Raw genomic sequence first — 16,061 nt, 5'->3', positions numbered from 1 at the left:
TTCCCCCCTCCCCCCTCTCCCCCGCTCCTCCTTTTCTCCTCCCCCCTTTATTTCCCTCCCCCTCCTTTTTCCCCCCTCCCCCCTATTTGCCCCCCCTCCTTCTTTTCCCTCCCCCCCTAATTTCCCCTCTCCCCCCACTTCCCCCCCTTTCCCCCCTCCTTCCCTTCCTTTCTCTTTCTCCTCATTTCCTTCCCCTTCCCCCCTTCCTCATTCCCCCCTTCCCATTCCTCTCTCCCCCCCCTCCCCCCCCTCCACCTGCTCTACCCCCCCTCCCTCCCTTCCCCCTCTTTCTCTTTTCTTCTCTTTTCTTTCCCCTTCCTCCCCTTCCTCACTATCCCTTTTTCCTCCCTTCCCCCCCCTTCCTTCCTCCCCCCAATTTTCCTTCACGATTGTCCCCACCCTATTCACAGAGGTGGCCTCACTCCTCTAATTATTGATAATTTATTTCAATACTCATTATCCCCTTTTTTTTATTTATTTTTATCTTTGCATACATCAGTTTACCTTGCCAAAAAAAAAACCTTGCTTGCCCCCAGGGGAACGCCCGGCGAGGGCGTCTCACAAGTGCCGTTCCAGCCCTTAGGGGCAGTGGTTGGTGAGTGCAAATACAAACTTTTGATTAATCACTCCAATGCCATGCTTTTTCATCTCTTTCTATACATTGTATATTATGTATTTGTAATGCTGATTATTTCATTTTGTAGAAATTGTACTAGGACGCCTCCTGAAGAAGCGGCTTGACCGTGAAACTGTCGAGGTTACGTTCATAAGTACTCACAAACCTGCCTTCACTTACCCTTACGGGCACTGTAAACTGTTATTCCAATCAACATCACTGTGGAATATGTTTGTATTATATTGTTGTCAATCCATATCGATGTCCACATATGGATTTTTTTTTAAATGTTCACCTTTTGAATAAAATGAAATTTTATCTATCCTGTACGTGTTTATGAGGTACCGTAATAGTCCATAACCATTTTCCTGGAGGAGGTAGGACTTAATTGGAGAAGTTCTGGTTGTTCCCTCTCCAAACCTTCTTTAACTACTCCTGAAGGATGATGGTACCCACTAATTATATATTACCTTTCTTCTAATTTTGTGGCGTTCACTTTATAACTTCTTTATCTAGCTCAGCCCTCACATGTATATTCTTATGACTGGTTGCCAGAAAAACCTTCATTAACCTTGGTAACCACAAGGGATGGGCGAACGGTTCTGCCAGAGCATAAGTTCGGGCCGAACTTTCGCTGTTCGGTGAACAGCCAAACAAATGGTTCGTTCGACCATTTGTTCGCCCCCCCCCCTGAACTGACCACAATGCATTGCTATGCTGAACAGTACATTGCGGGCCCCAATTGTCTGAAGCAGTTATCGCTTCAGCCAATCGGGACACAGAGCACTGTCAGAGTCATGATTGGACACTGTCATCATGACGTTCTCCAATCATGGCTCATTCCCGCTCCACAGTATAAAAGTATTCTTTCAATGGCAGCCATTTTCAGTGTGATTTTGGCGTGTAGAGAGATAGAACAGGGCTCTGTTCAGTGCTATTAGTTAGTGTGCTATACTGTGCTATTTTGCTTCAGTTGTCAGTGTAGAATATTAGTTTAGTGTCAGTCTAGAGATAGTGTGACTGTAGTGAGGAGGACCATCATTCAGCTTTGCATAGTGTGCAGCTAGAGTAGGGACAGCTCAGATAGTTTCAGTGTAGTGTAGTGAGACTGTGTCAGTAATCTTGACATTAGTGTATAGCTAGAGTAGGGACAGTTCAGATAGCGTCAGTGTAGTGATGGATGAACACCGTCTATTTGATTGCGTTACTACCAGTTTAACGCCATTTACTTCTGTGTGCGTTACTGCCAGTTTAATGTCATATCGTTTTGTGTGCGTTACTGCCAGTTTAACGCTATATACTGTAGTTTTGCGTATGTTACTGCCAGTTTAACGCCATATAGTTCTGTGTGCGTTACTGCCAGTTTAGTGCCATATCGTTTTGTGTGCATTACTGCAGGTTTAACGCCATATAGTTCAGTGTGCATTACTGCCAGTTTAACGTCATATCGTTTTGTGTGCGTTACTGCCAGTTTTATGCCATGTCGTTTTGTGTGCATTACTGCCAGTTTAGCACTATATAGTTCTGTGTGCGTTACTGCCAGTTTAATGCCATATAGTTCTGTGTGCGTTACTGCCAGTTTAACGCCACATCGTTTTGTGTGTTACTGCCAGTTTAACGCCATATAGTTCTGTGCGTCACTGTATGTTTGGTGCATTATATTGCAGTATATTTTAATGTATCCCTGGAGTGTGTCTGTGTAGTGTGAGTACTGAAATTAAAGTGCACCAAACACCTCTTTACATTGATTAAAGTGCATCTACGCACAGATTTCAACTTCTTCTTTACATTTGCTTATAAGAACTGCTCCCTCCCTCCCAATAATGTCTGGGAGGACAACAAGGAGATGCAGATGTTCCTTTGGCAATGTAAGGGGGCCAGCAACAAATGTGTCCACAGGCAAAGGTGGACGTGGTGGTTAGTCCTCAGACAGGGCATCATTTCCTCTGGTGAGTTTGCCCGTGCTATCCAGCCACAGCATGCAGAGGAGGTGGTGGAGTGGCTTACTAAATCTTCCTCATCCTCCTCATCCTCTGTTATGCAAGCAGAGACAAGTGTGCCGTCCCCTGCAGTTGCCAGAGTGGATAAACCTGCCTCCTTGTCCACATCTATTCCTGCCATAGCCCCAACATCAGCCATTGAGGAGTCAGCTGAGTTAATTGACCACAGCGTCAGCCACTTGCTCCTTGATGATGACCAGCCATTACTGGATTCAGATGTTGGTTCTGAGGTTGAGGATGACAGGAACATGAGCCTAGAGAGAGGGAGGAACACAGGTAGACAAATTGGCATTCGTGTTCCCTCAGCCACAGCGTATTGGCAAGTTGTCTCCAGTGGTAATGATGATGATGAAGATGATGAAGATGGAGGAGATGGAGATGATGATGATGGAGATGATGATGTCACTGATATGACTTGGGTGCCAGATAGAGCAGAGGAGGAAACTGAAGGTGAGGCGGCACAACCCCAAGGATGCCGACATCAAGAAAGAGTAGAGAGCAGCCACTCTATTCCATCACATTCTGCAGCTGTTATCTCCCGGCCCAGACAGCTCAGCTGTCTGGGCCTTTTTCAGCACATCTGCAGTAGATCGCACTGTTACTACCTGCAAACTGTGTCTCAGGCACATCAAACGTGACAAAAACACCAACCGTTTAGGTACCACATGCTTAACAAGGCATTTAACGTCCAACCACTCAGCCTGTTGGCAAGAGCACCTAAAAGCCACACAAAAGGGGCACAAACCTATCCCTCCTCCTCCTTTTTACCCACTTCAGTCTGCATCTGCGATACTGAGTCATTACCTTTCAGCAGCCTCCATTGACATCTGCCAGCAGCATACCACTAGCTGTAGACTGTAGCCGGCAAATTTCTCTGCCCCATCTGCTGCAGCGAAAAAAAAAAATACAGTGTCTGCCACCCACATGCCCAGCGTCTGAATGCAAGCTTGTCAAAGCTGTTGGCTCTCCAACTTCTGACTTTTAGCCTGGTGGATTCTGCCCCCTTCCATGAATTCGCACAATGTGCTGTACCACAATGGCAGGTTCCCAGTCGCTATTACTTTTTACGTAAGACCGTTGCATCTCTCTACCATCACATGGAAGGGAATGTTCTGTCATCGTTGGGCAAGGCAGTCAGCCATAAAATCCACCTTACTGCTGACACGTGGTCCAGCACGTATTGGGAAAGGACCCAATAATTAGTGGCATAAAGGAGAAGAATGATTACTTGTTGGTAACCCTCTATCAGGGCTGGCTCAGTCCTTCCTTCTCTGAGCTGGCCACTCAGCTGTAGGCTAATTGCCAGCTCTCTTCTCTCTCCACAGTTAACCAGCTGTTGTGGATCTGCTTGTCAGTCCTGCCTATTTAAAGACGTCCAGCTCACTTCTTTCCTGCCTTTGCCTTGGTCACATCACAAAAAACATCTCCTGCGTTCCTGTTTAAAGACTGGCTTGCTGACATTCCTTCTGGCTCCTTATCCTGATTGCTGCTCCTCCACTTGGATCCCTGACTTCTGGCCTGGTTGATTACCCGATCTGGTTACTGAACTCTGGCTTGAATGACAACCTGATCCAGTTACTGGACGCTATGCTTTGACTACGCTTACTCTATTTACCGTTTTATTTTTATTAGGGTTGTCCCGATACCACTTTTTTAGGACCGAGTACAAGTACCGATACTTTTTTTCAAGTACTCGCCGATACCGATTACCGATACTTTTTTTTTAATGTCACGTGACAGTGTTTTTTTTTTCATTTTTTTTTTTTTTTTTTAACAGTGCTTGCTTTTTTTTGGGGGGGGGGGGGGGGGGGGTGAACGTTGTATGTGTGTGTTATTTTTTTTTTTTTACAATTTTTATTTTTTACAATAATATTTCTTTTATTCTTTATTGTTTTTTTTTTTTTTTTTAATCAGCCCTTTTGGGGGGCTTTGGTGAGATATCAGGGGTCTTAACAGACCTCTGATATCTCCCCCTTGAGACAGAGAAAGAGACAGAGGATAGAGAATCCCCAGTCCCTTTCTCTGCAGCGTCAGCTGCACTGAGAATGAATGGAGAGAAGACCGCAGCTTCTCTCCATTCATAAACTGACACATCGTAATCACAGGAGATTACAATGTTTCAGTTATGTGAATGGACAGAGTCAGCTGACTCTATCCATACACAAAGGAAGGAGGAGGGGGAGGACGGAGGAACTGAGGGGGAGAACGAAGGGGACAGATAAGAGCAGAACGGAGGGGACAGCTGAGAGGGACAGATAAGAGCAGAAGGGGGGGGACAGCTGAGAGGGACAGAGGAACGGAGGGGGCACGGAGGAGGATGCAGTGACAGTCAGCTGTGAGCGATCACCGCTGTCTGTCACTAAAGCTGGTGAAAGCCGCTGGGGGAGAATCTTGTAACTCCCCCACGCGCCGATCACAGCTGACAGTTCAGGTATCGGGGGAAGCATCGGGAGCATTTGCCCGAGTACAAGTACTTGGGCAAATGCTCGGTATCGGTGCCGATACCGATACTAGTATCGGTATCGGGACAACCCTAATTTTTATTAATAAACATGTGTTATTTAACTGTACTTCTGTCTCAGTCTGATTCATGGTTTCTGACAGTAGGCGAAGGCAATGAATTCAGAAGATACAGTCAATCCACTTGTTGGTAATATGTTTTCCAGATTGGATGAGCAAGATCACCGCATGGATCAGTTTGCCAGTGCGCACGGCTCACCTGGAATCCCCCACTGTGGCTGCTCTGGTACAACCTGAGTTGCAGGACGTCCCTGCTGCTGCACCAGTCTCTGTTCTGGTACTCACCTCGAGTATTACCTCTATTAGAGGTATGTCTGGTTCCGCCCTGCTTCCCCAGCGATTTGGAGGTGATCCCGTTCAATGCAGAGGGTTTCTCAACCAAGTTGAGACATACTTTGAGATGCTGCCGCAGGCGTTTCCCATGGACAGAAGCAAAGTAGGCTTTCTGAGAGAGCCTTGGCCTGGGCTAACCCTCTATGGGAGATGCAAAAACCTGTTGTCTTGAGTTACCCTGAGTTTGTGGCCTCCTTTAAAAGGGTATTTGATGTTCCCGCACGCTCCGCTTCTGCTGCCAAGTGCCTCATGTCCATCAAACAAAGTATGAGAACTGTTGCTGACTACGCCATTGAGTTCCGTACTCTGGCAGCAGAGGTTGCTTGGAACAATGAGGCCCTCATGGCTGCTTTTTCTCATGGTCTCTCGGATTCCATCAAGGATGAGATAGCAGCCCGAGATATACCCACTGAGCTGGAGAGCTTGATTTCGTTTGCCATCCTCATTGACTCAGGACTCAGAGAAAGACTTTCTTTTAAGGAGCACTTGCGGAAGCCTCCTGTACGTTTGCCTCCGAGCTTTGCAGTCCCACCCGTGCCTCCCTCACCTCCCATGCCTCCTGGTACCGAGTCAGTGAGGATGAACCCATGCACTTGGGCTTCACGCGTCTCTCTGTAGATGAGAGAGCCTTTAGGAGGAGGGAGAGATTGTGCCTTTATTGTGGCCAGGCAGGTCACTTTTTGAAGTCTTGTCCTACCCGTCCAGGGAACGCCCGAATCTTGAGGTCCTGTCATGGACAGACCTTAGGTTGCGTTGTGTCGTCCCGAGTTATCCAGAAGGATAAGCCGCTGGTTTCGGTCACCCTTTCTTGGGCTATTGATATACAGGCTCTAATCGACTCTGGGGCTGCAGGCCTGTTCATTGATGCTGCCTTTGCACCAAAGCACTCAATTCCACTGCAGCTGTGTGACACTCCACTTGCCATTAAGGCTCTTGATGGGAGACCTCTACTGCCTGCCCATGTGACTCATGAGACAGTTCCATTGTCCATGGCCATAGGGGCTCTTCACCATGAGATCCAACTCCAAGTGATTTTCTCTCCTAAGCTTCTACTGGTTATTGGTTATCCTTGGTTACAGAGGCACAACCCCTCTTTTGATTGGCTCTGTGCTGAGGTTCTCTCCTGGTCACCACAATGCAGTGAGACATGTTTCCGGAAGGTAGCCAAGGTCCTGTGTACCTCTTCACTCTCCTCCCTGCCAGAGGAGTACCGCGATTTTAGCGATGTCTTTGACAAAGGTCAAGCCGGTAGTTTGCCTCCACACCGGCCTTATGATTGCGCAATTGACCTTCAACCTGGTGCCACTCCCCCTTGTGGTCGGGTTTACGATTTGTCGGTCTTGGAGGATAAAGCCATGGAGGAGTATGTTGCAGACGCACTTTCTTGAGGTTTCATCCGCAAATCCTCGTCTCCTGCTGGTGCTGGTTTCTTCTTTGTGAAGAAGAAGAGAGGTGAACTGAGACCTTGCATTGATTATAGGGGTCTCAAATGTTTCACAATTAAGAATGCCTATCCAATCCCGTTGATTACAGAGTTATTTGACCGCCTCAAGGGAGCAATGGTTTTCACCAAGCTTGATCTGAGAGGGGCTTACAATCTCGTGAGGATTAAGGAGGGCGACGAGTGGAAAACTGCGTTTAATACCAGAACAGGTCATTATGAGTACCTCGTAATGCCTATTGCCCTTTGTAACGCCCCGGCAGTTTTCCAGAAATGTATTAACGATGTCCTCCGAGATTTGTTGCAGTTATGTGTAGTGGTTTATCTCAATGATTATCTTCATATTTTCCAAGTCCCTGGACAACCACCACACAGATGTCTGTCGTGTGCTTCAGAAATTAAGAGAGAACAATCTCTATTGTAAACTGGAGAAGTGTGAGTTCCATCGGGAACAGGTTAAATTCGTGTCATTTCCATTGCTGGTTTTATCGATGGACTCAGAGAAACTTTAGGCAGTCCTACAGTGGCCTCGACCCGTGGGGTTACGTCCTCTGCAGCGTTTCCTAAGTTTTGCCAACTATTATTGGAAATTTATTCGTAACTTCTTGCCTCTGGTCAAGCCCCTGACCGATATGACCAGAAAGAACAGTAACCCACAGAGTTGGTCTCCTGAGTCCATTCAGGCCTTTGAAAGTCTCAAGGCTGCCTTTGTTTCTGCTCCTGTGTTGGCACATCCTGATCCTATGTTACCTTTTATTCTTGAGGTTGATGCTTCTGAGACTAGTGTTGGCGCCCTTCTGTCTCAACGTTCCACCTCTGAGAGTGCTATGCATCCTTGTGGCTACTTTTCCAAGAAATTGTCACCTGCGGAGTGCAATTACGAGATTGGTGACAGAGAGCTATAATAAATGAAAAGGGAAAGAGAAAAAATTCCTTCCAAAAGGTTAATACATCTCATATTTGTTCAATATCAATAAATTTGTTGATATCGAACAAATATGACATGTATGAACCTTTTTTACAAATTGTATGTTACATGATGTATTAATGACATATTTATGTCTCATGTAATACAGATGAGATCATAGATGTACACAGTGCCCTGATGAAGCATGTCTGTGAAACATGTTGGCTACTGGTTACTTCTGCATACCTATGTATCTGATTTGATTTCATATCTATGGTCCAAATTATGTATTTTTGGTGATAACTTATTTTTATCTTTGAGTATATTTAATACATTTATACCTTTTTAGATGTTGTCTCTGGTGCTCACCTCTTTACAGACATATATCTCCATAAAAATCCTATTTATTTGGAAGAAGTTTTTTCTCTTTCCCTTTTCATTTATTATAAATCCTAAGGATTGTGAGAACTCTGTTCCTGGAAACTGTCCAATAATTACATTCATATATGGTGACAGAGAGCTGTTGGCGATCATTTTAGCCCTCAAAGAATGGAGACATCTCCTTGAAGGTACCACTGACCATAAGAATCTCACATTCTTGTCTGAGGCTAATCACCTCTCTCCCAGAAGGGCACGATGGGCTCTTTTCTTGTCAAGTTTCAATTACATTGTCTCATTCTTACCCGGTACTAAGAATGTAAGGGCTGACGCCTTGTCACGACAATTTTCCTCCACTTCCAATTTGGAGTCGGTTCCGGTTCCTATGATTTCTCCTGATCGTATCCTGGCTGTGTTTCGCACCAGTCTTACTTCTCCTTTGGGTGACAAAATTCTTGCTGCTCAGGTCGATGCTCCTCCTGAGAAACCTTGTGACCGCTGCTTTGTCCCAGAGTGTCTCCGTACTGCCGTGCTCCAGACTTACCATTCTCCCAAGGCAACTGGCCACCCTGGGAAGAATCAACTCATTTGGGCCATTTCCCAACAATTCTGGTGGCCTAGTCTACGTGCTGATGTAACTGCCTTCGTAGCTGCCTGTTCCGTGTGTGCTCAGAGTAAGACTCCACAACACCTTCCAGTAGGCCTCCTACAACCCATACCCAATGGAGAGAGGCCCTGGACCCACCTGTCTATGGATTTCATTGTGGAGTTGCCCAACTCCCAAGGCAACACGGTTAGCCTTATGGCGGTTGACCGGTTTTCAATGATGTGTCATTGTATTCCACTTAAAAAGTTGCCCACTTCTAAGGAACTGGCTTCCATTTTTGCTCGGGAGATCTTTCGCTTACATGGGCTACCCAAGGTGATTGTCTCGGACAGGGGTAGTCAGTTTGTGTCCCAGTTCTGGCGAGCCTTTTGAGCACAGCTGGCAATTCAGCTTTGATTTCTCCTCTGTGTATCACCCGCAGTCTAATGGGGCCACAGAATGAGCTAATCAGTCATTGGAGAAATTCCTACGTTTCTATATTTCTGAACATCGCAACAACTGGTCAGACCTATTACCATGGGCAGAGTTTGCTCACAACAGTGCCTTGAATTCTACATCTCGATTGTCTCCGTTTATGGCGAATTATGGTTTCCAACCTTCTATGTTGCCTGACTCGTTTGTTCCGCAGAGTATTCCTGTGCTAGAGGAGCATCTCTGTGGTCTTTGTTCCACTTATAGGTACAGACTCCATGCTGACTGCTGACGCCTGCCTGCGCCTTCCTACCAGATTGGGGACAGGGTCTGGCTGTCATCTCGTAACCTCTGACTTCGTGTTTCCTCACTGAAGTTCGCACCTTGGTTTATTGGGCCTTTCCGTATCCTTCACAGAATTAACCCAGTGGCTTACGCGTTGGACCTTCCTCCTAGTATGCACATCTCTAATTTTTTTCATCTCCCCTTATTAAAACCATTGGTCTGCAACCGCTTTACCACCTTTGTGTCACGTCCTCACCCTATACAGGTTGAGAACCATGAGGAGTATGAGGTACAATCCATTGTTGACTCCCGTAGGTTCCGTGGGCGTATACAGTACCTGGTGCATTGGAAGGGGTACGGTCCAGAGGTACGCTCCTGGGTCTCATCCTCAGACGTACATGCCCCTGCCCTCCTCTGTGATTTCCATAGACGTTTTCCCCTCAAGCCCGGACACCCAAAGACCAATTTTTAAGCATTTGTTACTTCTATCCAAAGTCTAAGTGACACCAGAATGTATCCAAAAAATCTCTAATCTTGTTCCCAGTGCACTACATTGTGGCCTCATCATACACACTGGCTCTCCAGCTGTTGCTGAGCAAAATAAAGACAGCTTGCAGGGAAAATGTCATTTTTTTGGCTTTATAAATGTAATTACTGCTGCAGCAGATTCTAGACATGGTACAGATCTGCCACTTTACAGGTAGACTAAGGGGACCCCCCAGGCACTATATTGGAAGGAATTCTTCATGTTTATGCTTTTACTGTAAAAATCAAAAAATCACTGCTCATTTAAAAATTACGTTTTTCACAAGCTTTTTTTTTATTGATAAAAGTCCCCCAGGGCAGGACCTGGACCATTCTAACCATTGTATGCCCATTTACCTGCATCTAAGCCTCCAATGGGCACTTTTGATTTTTGACGTTTGAGTCCCATTGACTTTAATGGGGTTCATTATTCGGGTCCGAACTTTCGTGGTGTTCGAAAGTTCTGGTGCGAACAGAACAGGGGTCCGTTTGGCCCATCCCAAGTAACCACTTGTGCCTTCACACTGTATTAACTCTTGTACTATTATTTTCATACCTCAATGTGTTTAGTGACCCAAGCTGCAGTATAGGTGCATCCAGTAAGCCCGACGAGTTGTGTGTATATAAAATTAGACTCTTCAGGGGCAGGTGCACTAGGGTCTACAACAAAACATGAATAAATCAATATGTACCATGGTTGAAACCATACATGTGAGAAGTATATACATATAGGGAGAGGAATGTAAACTCATCCCTATGGATACTTACAAGCCTGTAGGGTCTGAGTCTGTGCATCCAAACAGGGAGGACTGTCAAAGGTATCATTGCCGGGAGCTGCGGTCGGAATCCGACATTGAAAAGACTGGGCGCATACCAAGAAAGATGAGAAACACATAACCAAATGGAGGTAGGTGTGGGTTCAAATTCTAGAAATAAATTACAGTAGGTGCATTGTGAATTATAGTAGATTATAGCCTGAGTAAAGATGTGGGTTAAAAAACCATCATGAAAGGAAATGGGAAAAAAAAAAAAGAAAAAGTGTGAAAAAGGACAACTAAATACTAAAGGGACATAGGTGTCAAAAAGGTCAGCAGTTTATTACCTGATGTAGTGGTGAAAAATATATTTGTATGTAGTCCATGGAAGTGCAGTGAGAGACAGGACATGCTGCCTGGTGGAAAGGCTGACAGTGAATGGGAACAATCTATGTACACACAGAGATCAGTGGGCTTCTCCCAGTGTCACACAGGTGCAACAATTAGGGAAAGGGAGCATACCTGCCAGAGGGGCGGCCGGCGCCCATCAGGCTAGGCATATTCCTATCCGTGTGTTGACGCTGACGGAAAAACACAAACACCAGCACCGGGACACCAAATGACATCATGCGCATGGTGTGGAGATGTGGCGCCAATGCCAGGAAAGACCAGGCCACCCAGGCCCCCACAACAGCAGATGATGATGGGGAGGGAGGGAAAGGGGGCACTCTCACTGGCATTGCAACTCTGATCCCGGCACATCACTGGTGATCCAGACTCCAGCAATGGTGATAAACAGTACATTTCTATAGCTCCGAACTCTAGGCCCCCAGGCACTAGGGTACAAACCCCCTGTTCCTTTGATATCACATGGAATCAGTGGGTTGGACCCAGCAAAGCCCACCAAAAAGAAAACACAGGAACCTAATTAACCATACCCTTCCCAACCAGGGCAGCCTTTAACCTCTGCCTGTGCCTGCTTACACACTGACTGTGCATGCTCTGGCTGCCACATGCAGCCTCTCTGACTCCAGGGGAAGGATTGGGGTCCTCCTGACCTCTATGCAGGGACCTCCTGTCTCTTAGGAGGAGCCCTGAACTGTTGTCAGGTCCTAGATTATAAAGGTTGTGAACACCAGCACACATAGTCTGCTGGTTGCTAGTATGACCAAGGCATGGGGTTGGAGTCTCCTTCCCTCCCAAAGCACTTTGCAGTCTCTGAGCTCCAGACCTTGATTCAGAAATTACAAAACCCAGAGAAGAAAAACAAAATTTCTCCACGCAGAACTAAAATTCTGGAGTCCCACACTTTGCATTTGTGCAAACCCTGTGTCACTTTCTCCAATGTTTTCACAGTGGCAATACCTCGCACTGCCACAAGGAAAACAATGGCAGTCTATTCACTACTCTAGAAAAATTGATGTATATCGCAATGACATATAAACGTATGTCTAATAGCAGCCAATACAACACTAAGACAAGTGTATACCAAGAAATATGTGAAAAATAAAAAAATTGTGCAGCGCTCAAAAATGTTACAAATTCATAAGTACAACCTAATAAATAATGTGAATTGACCACAAGGTTAAATGAAAACAGTGAAAAGGTAGGTGAAATTCACACTCAAACTAAAGTCTGTGTTCCATTATATAGAGGTTTTTAAACCGTGAATACAACAGTCCACGGATAAACATTGAAAAGGCTTACTGGAATAAGGAGACTCAAATGGGCGTATGCTCAATGAGTCAACAAGGCATGTGATGTAAACACCAATACACAAGACCTCTTAAGCTTAACACTAGGGATGAGACGAACACCCCCCTGTTCGGTTTCGCACCAGAACATGCGAACAGGCAAAAAATTCATTCGAACACGTGAACACCGTTAAAGTCTATGGGACACGAACATGAATAATCAAAAGTGCTAATTTTAAAGGCTTATATGCAAGTTATTGTCATAAAAAGTGTTTGAAAAATGGCCATTTTTTCGGGAGCAGTGATTTTAATAATGCTTAAAGTGAAACAATAAAAGTTTAATATTCCTTTAAATTTTGTACCTGGGGGGTGTCTATAGTATGCCTGTAAAGGGGCGCATGTTTCCCATGTTTAGAACAGTCTGACAGCAAAATGACATTTCAAAGGAAAAAAGTCATTTAAAACTACTCGCGGCTATGAATGAATTGCCGGTCCGACAATACACATAAAAGTTCATTGATAAAAATGGCATGGGAATTCCCCATAGGGAAACCCCGAACCAAAATTTAAAAAAAAAATGACGTGGGGGGTCCCCCTAAATTTCATACCAGGCCCTTCAGGTCTGGTATGGATATTAAGGGGAACCCTGGCCAAAATGTAAAAAAAATGGCGTGAGGTCCCCCCCAAAATCTATACCAGACCATTTAGTACTGGTATGGATTTTAAGGGGAACCCCGCTCCAAAATTTAAAAAAAATGGCGTGGGGTCCCCCCCAAAAATCCATACCAGACCCTTATCCGAGCACGCAACCTGGCAGGCTGCAGGAAAAGAGGGGGGGACAAGAGAGCATCCCCCCTCCTGAACCGTACCAGGCCACATGCCCTCAATATTGGGAGGGTGCTTTGGGGTAGCCCCCCAAAACACCTTGTCCCCATGTTGATGAGGACAAGGGCCTCATCCCCACAACCCTTGCCCGGTGGTTGTGGGGGTCTGCAGGTGGGGGGCTTATCGGAATCTGGAAGCCCCCTTTAACAAGGGGACCCCAGGTCCCGGCCCTCCCCCTGTGTGAAATGGTAAGGGGGTACAAAAGTACCCCTACCATTTCACAAAAAAGTGTCAAAAATGTTAAAAATGACAAGAGACAGTTTTTGACAATTCCTTTATTTAAATGCTTCTTCTTTCTTCTATCTTCTATCTTCCTTTGGTTTCTTCCTCCATCTTCTTCTTCTTCTGGTTCTTCTGGTTCTTCCTCCAGTGTTCTCGTCCGGCATCTTCCTCCACGGCGTCTTCTTCCCTTCTTCTTCTCGGGCCGATCCGCATCCACCATGATGGGAGGCTCCCGCTGTGTGATGCTTCTCGTCTTCTGGCGGTTCTTAAATAACGGAGGACGGGGCCACCCGGTGACCCAGCCCCCCTCTGACACACAGGGACTTGACGGGGACTTCCCTGTGGCATTCCCCGTGAGGGGGGCAGACAGGGAAGTAACCGTGCGTCAGAGGGGGGCGGGGCCACGGGGTGGCCCCGCCCTCCATTATTTAAGAAGCGTCAGAAGAGGAGAAGCGTCACACAGCGGGAGCCTCCCATCATGGTGGATGCGGAGCGGCCCGAGAAGAAGAAGGGAAGAAGATGCTGCGGAGGAAGATGCCGGACGAGAACACCGGAGGAAGAACCAGAAGAATAAGAAGATGGAGGAAGAAACCGAAGGAAGATAGAAGATAGAGGATAGAAGAAAGAAGACAGAAGAAAGAAGAAGCATTTAAATAAAGGAATTGTCAAAAAATGTCTCTTGTCATTTTTAACATTATTGACAGTTTTTTTGTGAAATGGTACCCCCTTACCATTTCACACAGGGGGAGGGCCGGGATCTGGGGGTCCTCTTGTTAAAGGGGGCTTCCAGATTCCGATAAGCCCCCCGCCCGCAGACCCCCACAACCACCGGGCAAGGGTTGTGAGGATGATGCCCTTGTCCCCATCAACATGGGGACAAGTTGTTTTGGGGGGCTACCCCAAAGCACCCTCCCAATGTTGAGGGCATGTGGCCTGGTACGGTTCAGGAGGGGGGTCGCTCTCTCATCCCCCCCTCTTTTCCTGTGGCCTGCCAGGTTGCATGCTCGGATAAGGGTCTGGTATGGATTTTTGAGGGGACCCCACGCCATTTTTTAAAAAATTTTGGTGCGGGGTTCCCCTTAAAATCCATATCAGACCTGAAGGGCCTGGTATAGATTTTGAGGGGGACTCCACACCATTTTTTTTCGAATTTTGGCCGGGGTTCCCCTTATATCCATACCAGACCTGAAGGGCCTGGTATAGAATTTAGGGGGACCCCCACGTCATTTTTTAAATTTTTTTTTAATTTCGGTTTGGGGTTCCCCTGTGGGGAATTCCCATGCTGTTTTTATCAATGAACTTTTATGTGTATTGTCGGACCGGCAATTCATTAATAGCCGCGAGTATGTTAAGGGACAGCCAGAGGATCCGGATGTTGTAAGACAAAAAGGACATGTGACCACGTACCGCTCCTAGCGGTACGTGGTCACATGTCCTTTTTGTCTTACAACATCCGGATCCTCTGGCTGTCCCTCCGTGTGGGCTGGAATGCACGCCGGCTAGGATGAGATACGAAGGGTCTTTTCTGATTTCACAGATACCCTGACATACGAGCAGCCCCAGTGCCGGGTAGACACCTACCAATGTAAGCGGCCATTTGGCTATTTTTATTATTCAATTTATAATAAATGGTTTTACGCTATGGAGACTGTTTTTGTTTCCTATATCTCCATATCTTGAACGAGTGTGACGGGAACAATCCATGCCTAAATTACCATCCACTGTCCAGCCGTCCATGTGAGCAGGCACAATCTTGCACAAGCGCTAGTGACTCCCTTTTTAATTAAAGGAGTCATTGGTATCTGGTAAGCAGATATCCATTACTTCCAGGTGTATTTCTCTTCTTTTTTCTCTTCTGGTGACGCAATTTTCTCTAACAGCAGCAAGATTTTTTGGCACTATTGCAAGATATCACTTCAATCACTTATCTTATGGGGACAATCAATCACTATTATTGTCATCACTATAATGTGTAATACAAATGTGAATTGTCACTGTTAGCGTTTATTTTTTTTCTCTATAATGTGAAGTTTTTTTGGTTGTTTTTTTCTTTTTTCTTTGCACTAATATTGTATAGCCTCTAGCGCCCCCTATCTATTTAAGATGTTCAAGTCGAACATGAGTTCGACGTGAACTCGAAGCTCATCCCTACTGAACACATGGAGAGGTGGTTTGGAATGGTCTAAAGCTTTATAAGTACCACCAATGTGCATGGAATGTTTGGAGGATCACATGTAAACCATCCTGTTTGACCTTACTTTTACCAGAAAGTCCCTTATTTATGAGGATTTGATCTGACAATCTGGCTACATTTGAGGACTGCTTCTCTGTGATATCTCCTGACCAATTGGACCATCTTCCATCCTGAACTGGAGCCTCTATGTATAGGTCTTGTGTATTGGAGTTTACACCACATGCCGTGTTGACTCATTGAGCATATGCCCATTTGAGTCTCCTTATTCCGGTAAGCCTCCTCACTAAC

This window comes from Aquarana catesbeiana, linkage group LG07, assembly GCF_042186555.1.
Source record: "Aquarana catesbeiana isolate 2022-GZ linkage group LG07, ASM4218655v1, whole genome shotgun sequence".
NCBI classification, from domain to species: domain Eukaryota; kingdom Metazoa; phylum Chordata; class Amphibia; order Anura; family Ranidae; genus Aquarana; species Aquarana catesbeiana.
This window is presented reverse-complemented; position numbering follows the sequence as displayed.